We start from the raw sequence: 9074 nt of genomic DNA, 5'->3' as shown, positions 1-9074 counted from the left end.
AGTTATATACTAATTTATAAAACATATACACATGTATACGTTAAATATATACGTCTATAGAAGATATATATACATATATACACACTATTCAATATATATGTAATCCTACAAATAAGATATACTACAAGATATATATATATATATATATATATATCATTATATACTAATATAAAACATATGCACATGTATACGTTAAATATATACGTCTATAGAAGATATATACACATATATGCGCACCATTTAATATATATATATACTACTTTAAATAAAATATACTACAATATATATATATGTATATACTATAATATATATATATATATATATATATATATGTATGTATGTATGTATACATATATAGTTATATACTAATTTATAAAACAGATACACATATATACGTTAAATATATACATCTATAGAAGATATATACACATATATACGCACCATTCAATAGAGTACTACTTTAAATAAAATATACTACAATATATATATATATACACTACAATATATATACACACTATATATATAGTTATATACTAATTTATAAAACATATACACACGTATACGTTAAATATATACTACTTTAGAAGATATATACACACATATACGTACCATTCAATATATGTACTACTTTAAATAAAATTTACTACAATATATATATATACACTGCAATATATACACACACTATATATATAGTTATATACTAATTTATAAAACATATACACATGTATACGTTAAATATATACGTCTATGGAAGATATATACACATATATACGTACCATTCAATATATATGTACTACTTTAAATAAAATATACTACAATATATATATATATATGTATATATATATACTACAATATATAATTATTTATATATTTATATATTAATTTATAAAACATATACACATATATACATTAAATATATACGTTTATAGAAAATATATATACACATATATAAATTAATAATACTTGATAGTAAATTAATAATATATTAAAACAAAGTCATAATTAAATTTATTTATTTATTTTTTAAAAAAAGCTTAACCGGGCAGGGCCGATTAACCGGCGGGCCCTAATCGGGCTTGATCCGGACCGGATTAACCGAGCCCAATCAAAAAAATAAACCAATACGGGACCCGGTATCCTACATCCCATGGGCTGACCGGGCCGGATCAAATCGGGCCAGTTTTTGTAAGTGAGCCGGGCTGGTCCGGGTCAGCCCAGCCCGTTTGACATGCTTAAAGGTAGCTGCTACTGTCCAACATGATTTACAGAAACGATTAGATGTTGCTGAAGTCGTGGTAGAAAATCAACAATCTCAAATATCATCGTTAAATTCTCAAGTGAAAATTGTATTAGCGCGCCAAGACGATATTTTGAAACAACTGCAACATTTTATGAGCTCGTCTCAGTCAAGGTTAGAATTAGTATAGTTTAAATTATAAATTTTATTATATTTCTCTTAATTAAATTAGATAAAAATTTATAGCATTTAGCCCCTAACTATATTTTCTTTTCATGATACAGTGATCATTGAACCTTATCAAGTTATCTGTTGAGGTACAACTAATAACTATATAAGTCTCTTCTCGTTAATTTTATTTTTAAAATTTTCTTTGTTTATTTTGCTAATTAGACCAGGGATTGAATTCTCAATCATCAAAAATCAAGTTGTCGAACCAAATAGAAGTTCTATGAGAGATCTCAATTGTCTTTGTTTACTCTGTTTTCATGTTATCTTGTTCTTGTTTTTGAACTAGAAATTTGTTGTTTACTATTAGTTTGATGTTTAACTATTAATTTGCAATTTACTATTAGCTTGTTCTCATGATGGAAAATATGGATAACGAGGTTGTGTTGAAAAAAGCATATACGTTCCTGCATTTTTTACATTTATTTTTAGTCAAGAGTCTATTGAAAACATTCTTCCTGGCCTCGCAATGAAAGAGGTAAGCTCTGCGTACATCGAATTCTTTTTGGACTCGCAAAATTACGCTAAGAATATCATTATTGTTGTAGTATATCATGATATCATAACATATGAATTCTAATCTTGAATTATCTTTTTTACACAGGTTGTGGAAGGTAGAAATCAAGACTAGTTGCTACAAAAAATGCTTTTGCAATATCTTTGGAGAAGAAACCTCCATTTTATTATCTTTGTTTTATTAATGTTTAGTATATCTCAGTTAGACTTTCAAGTTGGATGAATTTTGATCAATGTTAATTTTTATTTAAGCGTATCTAGTGAGATATCATCTCATGAATGTCATTTTGGTTGTTCTTAATTAATATATAACAGTGTTTTTAATTATTTTTTTCGCTATTATCTTACTTCTTTTAGTATGTTATTTTTTTTAAAAAAATTGTATGGCGCTCTTTATAATGAAGTTTAAGATATTTATGTATGATTTCAGTTTCAAATTATGAAAACCTAGCTAGCTAAATACAAATGGTTGTGATTAGTGACGAAATATTTTGTCCATAAAAGCTTTACTTTTACCTTCTAAAACCATCACATATTCGTCACATATTCGCCATCAAATTACAACATTTGGTGACAAGAGGAAATTTTGTTCCTAAATAGCTCACTTATTACCTACAAATTAACTTTGTATTTTGTGACAATTGCTATTGTCACTAATTATGACATATTCTAGTGACAAAATTATTTCGTAGGTAAAAAATGTATTTTTAGTTACGACGTGATCGCTTTTAGCTACAAAATGTTAAGAAATTAATGTTGTCACTAATTTATACATTTAGAGACAAATAGAGAATGCGTATGTAAAAGATTGTATTTAGTGACAAAGTAATTTTTGTTCCGCGACGAAATACATAGAAGATTAGAGACAAATTAATTCATCACTAATTCAAACAAACAATTAGCGACACATCATTCTCGTCGGCATTATAACTCCTTTAGTGACAAAAAAAAAACTATTACCTACAAAAAATATTATTTCTGTGATGAACAAGATCGTCATAAATGCTACGCATTTGTGGACAGTAAATATTTTCGTCATTAATGCAAAGCTATTTAGTGAGGAAGCACTAAGTCGTCTCAATATACATTTAACGACCCATGATTTAAGGATGAACGAGTGACGATTATATTTTCGTCACGAAAGACATTTTGTGACGAAATATAATTTTTTATGATAAAATATTTCGTCACTGATAATCAAATTTATTGTAGTGTTATATAATTGTTCCGTATATTATATGTGACTTATATGTTTCTTCTGCCTAATTTACTTATATGTTTCTTTCAATTAATAAATTATGGTTAATCCATTAGATATACGTTGTTATATATTAGGACGACGAAAGAGGTTACGTTTGAAGAAAATTGATTCTTTATTTTATTTTTTTGGTTATGTCAAGTCACATGATTCACCTTAACTCTTTTTTAAGAAAAAAAAATCAGAACTCCTTATTTGAATTGACTAATTTTGTTATTTTACACCTACAATTTTTATAAAATAACAATAGATACTTACACCTACATTAACACAAAATCATAGATACAAATTGTCTTAAATGTATCTTTTGTTTTTATACCTATGTTTTACACCTACAATTTTTGTAAAATAACAAGAGATACATACACACACATTAACACAGTTACACCCACATTAACATAGAACCATAGATACAAATTATATAAAATGTATCAGTTGTTTTACACCTCCAAATTGTACTAAAAATTCATAAATACATAGACCTACATTAGCACAGAACCCTAGATACAAATTATATAAAATGTATCTTTTGTTTTACAAAAAAATGAAATTTGGTAAATACATAAACATAGCACCAAAGATACAAGATAATGAAAAAGTATCATGTATAAGGAAATATGTATCTCAACCTAATATTGTCCAGATCTGAACATGTTTTTCATGTAATTTCTTTTTTTCTTAACCTTTTTTGCATGCTTTTCACGCAATTTCTTCATCATAGATGGATCGTTTCTATGCTTGGATCTATTTTCATTAAAACTATCAGAATCTTGCTAAAAAATACCAGGAACAAAGTTTAGAACTTCTTCATACTGTTTGATATTGTCTAATTGAGAGATTCCAAGACTAAAAGACAGTACCAAATCTTTATTCATTATGTAAAATCTAACAATATGGACTAAAAAAAATGATAATCAAACAATTAATTCAACAATGAAATCGAAATAAAACTTTGTAGAAAACGAAATAAAAAATTAATTTTTGTAGAAATTGAAAGATATGATAAGAATAAAGTGAATATGATTTTAGAAATTTTTTTACCTTGATTCAAAATTTTGAAATCGTGCAAAAAAATTAATGAAAATCGCTGTAGAAATTCAGGCGTGAAAATTGCAGGAACCGGTGTTAAATTTGATAAAGGAGATCACAATTGTCAGGAGTTTGTAATATGTATCTCGCCTATTTTCTAAATAAAGGTAAAAGTAATAAATGTTGGGATATTTGTAAAATTTTAAAAGTGAAGGGATTTCTGGTAGTTTAGAAACTTACGTTGTTGAATAATGAAATTTTTCCTTAATAAATAGCACATTCTAGTAAGAATAGGTTTATGAAAATTGTGATAATTGCTTAGGCAAAGGCTTTGCTTCTCATCCCCAATTCTCTCTAGTCCTCTCGTCCCCTTCTACTACTACTCCTCTTCTTCATATTGTAGTTTCTCCTTTCCATATTAATCAAAGTTTATTAATTTCGTTCACTCTGTGTATTGATTGTTGAGTTGAGAATTCGGGATCGTTACATTGATGCTTTCATTGAGAGGTCTTCAATGGAGGACCAAACCTTGCGAACTCCTTGTGATTCGATTATCACCGGGAAAGATTCATTGTCAAAGGAGATATCTGAAATTCCTTCATTATTACAAGAATTGGTTGGAAACCCTAGAAGAAGTAAACCTATTTACGTAGAATTCCCATGATTCATTAGTGGGAATCCTGAGTAATGAATCTCCGAGGTTGAATGCTACTTTGATTTTTATGAAATTGCAGAAAACCATAAGTTATCTCTAGCTTCATCCTATCTCGTTGGGGTCGCTTTATTGTGGTACCAATGACTTTTCCAGAACAAGTTGTTGGTTGATTGGAGATATTTTACTGCAAAAGTGTTTATTCGCTTTCCTAAATGATATCTAGAATCACTAGAAGGTCGTTTGGCTAATCAGGTTCCCTCTGTGACTGAGTATGAAAGTGGGTTTGAGGCTATCTTGTCAGCCTTCGGTAAAATGGATGCACACTAGGTGTTTGACAAAAATCTGAATAGGGAAATTAAAAACGTTGTGGATATTGAAATACTGATTCAAACACCGAGTGCTATAAAACAAGAGGGTAAACATAAGGATACATCAGCACAAGTTAAAACTGAGGGGGCTGAAATTTTGCTAAATCAAGCAAAACAGGAGATCTGCAATTCAGAAGAGATAGCCAATTTAGATTTGGATGACAAAGAAGAGGATCCCTTGCCTTTTGATCTTGTAGTTGCAAATACAAATGTTCGAAAAGATAAGTCATTACAGAGCACAAAAACAAGTGCTCAAGTTATAGTAAATGAAACACAAAAGTTATTGGTATTTATTTTCAAGAAGCCAGACAATATTTGGTTAACAATGAACAAGTTGACTCACTCTGGAAAAGAAGTGATCCCGTGATTTTGAAAGGAATTAGATTGATGAACAAACATGCATCCATACATTTACCATTTGATCCCGGTGAGTCTGTTTCTCCATCCATTATGTTCGAAAGCTTCGACATACATTTGGCCATATCGAACTACTTATCTATTGCACTATATTCTAATGTATTTGTTCTTGATGGTACTGCAGAAGATGACAAATTGCTTAATGATATGTACAATAGCAATGTGGGTGTACAAACTGGTTGGCGTCGGTTGTCACGACCACTTCCAAAATCATTTTTCGCAGCTTTACTATTAGATTTCATTACGGTTGAAATAACAAAGGAATTCGACTTCGATGGTTTTGTCATAATTGGTGGGATTGATTCCAAGACAAATGGTTGTCTTTTTGCTGCTAACTTTAGTCGTAATAGAGAACTTGCAACAACTGTACTTGCTGCCATGCTATAGGAGTGGAAAGATTTAAAATTAAGAAGTGAATGTAAGATGAAGCTTCAAGCTCTGCACCCTATTGGTTACATATTCATTGCTGTCATTGAGATCATATATTTAGTTATGTGCCATATACTACATCATGACTTAGCTAATGTATTAGTGTATACCATCCTCTTGAACAAGTGAGCAGTTGCAGGACAGGTTGTAACTGAACTTAATTTAATATTATTGACGGGTTTTACTAGAAACAAAGAAAAATATGGTTGTAATTGGTTGATAGCAGTGGCAATGGAGAGATTTGGTGGAGAGGGAGCTTTTAAAACTATTCATTGATACTTAAAGGTGGATAATTTTAGCTTTGATGGATCTGAGCGTGTTACTGAGTACTGTCGGCATCATATTTCAAGTGCTCTCGGAGCTTCTTTTGATCCTAATAGTACTCTGGATGATATTTTTAGCATCCCATTATTTAATACTAATGCCTATAGTTTGGCCGATTATGTGATTATGTCATTTAGAAGAGAAGGAATAAATGCCAAGAAAGTAGGGAGCGATGAGGGCATTGCAGGTCATCTTTTTACATATCCTTGCCATGTTAGTCAGCAGCTAAACAAGAATGATGCAACCATGTCTACAATAATCCAAACTGCCAACCAAGTTACTTCTTTGTTGCTTACTAATCTAACTGTACCCGAGGATGCTCTTGCCTACTTAAACCTTGAGGACAAGGTTCTTTTTGAGGGCGAAAGTATTGTTATGAATGGGCTGAAAGCAGTTATGGTAAAGCAACCCAATACCACCTTAAGTGGCTATGTGTGAGATGCAGGTTAATAAATAGCACATTCTAGTAAAAATAGATTTACGAAAATTGTGATAATTGCTTAGGCAAAGGCTTTGCTTTTCATCCCCAATTCTCTCTAGGCCTCTATTCCCTTCTACTACTATTCCTCTTCTTCATATTGTAATTTCTCCTTTTCATATTAATCAAAATTTATTAGTCTTGTTCACTCTGTGTATTGGTTGTTGAGTTGAGAATTCGGAGTCATTACATAAATTGAAGAAAATAATAGCTACTCAATATAGGGTAGTCATGATGCGTTGAAATTGACCCGAACACTTCCCTACAAATTGAATTGTGTGCGTCGTTCAACTTCAATTGAAGTGACAGACATGTAACACCAAATATTTAACACTGAAATGTCATAATAATATCAAAGTAACAAAAAATGACAACATACTACGGTTTCTTGATATTTTGGAACTGTCCACCTCATTCCTATAGCAGTGGCACTGTATTAGTTATAATTTTTTGTCTTTTATTTGTGTTGTTTGATGGAGAAAAAGAAATAGCGTGCAAGTTCCTTGCTACAGAAACTCATTTCTTGAGAAAAAATCCCACAGCAAAGAAGAAAATGTTAGTCTTAATTACTAGACTTTTCAAGTTGTAGGTCGCATACAATAAGATCCTTCTTGTTAGAACCTTTTTTCAATGCGAAAACTTTAGTACACCAGCTGATCTTATTAGACTTTTCAAATTTCCAAACCACGATATAAATGATGAGAGAAAAAGAAATTAATTTCATGTTGGGAACTTTGATTGAAGCCCTTGTTCTTCCATCTACAGGCGTCCATCTAGATGCACTATCAAAGAAATCTATGATTTGCATAGTTGCATATGAAAAAGAAGTTAAATTTAAGCGTTGATAGAATAAGAAATGACTAGAAATATAGAGATTAGACGCCTAAAAGTTGATAAAATAGTGATATGTTAAACTCTTCTTATTATGTTATCTAACAATGAGAAAAAGGAAAAAAAAAAGAAATTAAAACAAAATAGAAATAAGGAGCATGGCGAGATAAAAATAAAGAAAAAGTTCTAAACGTCAGGTTTCGGGGCGGAGCCAAATAGGATTGAGTGAGTCTATTTGAATTTCCTTCAATAAAAAATTACATTATTTAGATATAATTAAAATTAATTTTAATTTTATATATATATAGTAAATATTGAACCTTATTCAATATTTTCATGTATTTATTTTTTTATTTTAAATCATCTAAATAAAAATCTGGACTTCACTAGTGATGGGTGGTAGAAGTTGCAGAATAAGGCTTCACAAGTTTTGCCTCGCTACGCCACGTTTGTCATCCCTATGTCAAAATAAGTGGACTTTGTCAACCTAAATTACCAACGATGACACAATTTTGCGGCAAATGTATGACAATATGGACTTGTTAATACGTGTGAGATTATTATATTATTATTAATATTTATGTTGCTCTGACATCCAAGAAGGAAGACAAACGAGACTACTAACTTGGAATTTTTCTCTCAAATTCATTTAAAAAACATTGATTTTAACACTATCAAGACAATTTTTAAAAGCAATGAGCTCCAATAAAGAGAAAAACAAACCAAAAAGAAAATAGGAGAAATACAAAAAAAATCAACAAAAATGAGAAAAATTTTAAGAATCTTTAGACGATAATAAAATTTGCCATATGTTTTCATATATTTGTATCGATAACCTAAGAAGTCAAATAGCAGAAGATTCTTTTCATACCACCACCAAAGCTTTCATTTGTTTCAACCCTTTTGACAAAATTTGTGTTTTTAATCTAAAAGTATTCTTTCAGTGTGTTTGTTGAAAGGGTTGCAGGTTAAAACACAACTTTTTGTTTAAGACTTGGACAATATAATCCTAATCTTTTTTTTCTAAAAGGTGCTATCACTATATTAGAGTTAAGGTGGTCAAAAATATAAATGCATATTACCAACTACCACATTCAGAGCTTGTTCGTGTGTTTTCAGTTGACAAACACGTTTGCAGGATTAGTTCAAAATTAGGTGAGTACATCATCTTGGTCACCTGGTACTCTGGTAGAAAATACTTGAAAGTGTCAAATACTGTTTACACTACCAATTAATTTCACTCCTGTCAATTACTCCCTCTTCCCATTTTATAGTAGCATTGTTTGACTATGCACGAAATTTAC

This window comes from Capsicum annuum, chromosome 1 (assembly GCF_002878395.1).
Source record: "Capsicum annuum cultivar UCD-10X-F1 chromosome 1, UCD10Xv1.1, whole genome shotgun sequence".
NCBI classification, from domain to species: Eukaryota; Viridiplantae; Streptophyta; class Magnoliopsida; order Solanales; family Solanaceae; genus Capsicum; species Capsicum annuum.
Note: the sequence above shows the minus strand (reverse complement) of the source record.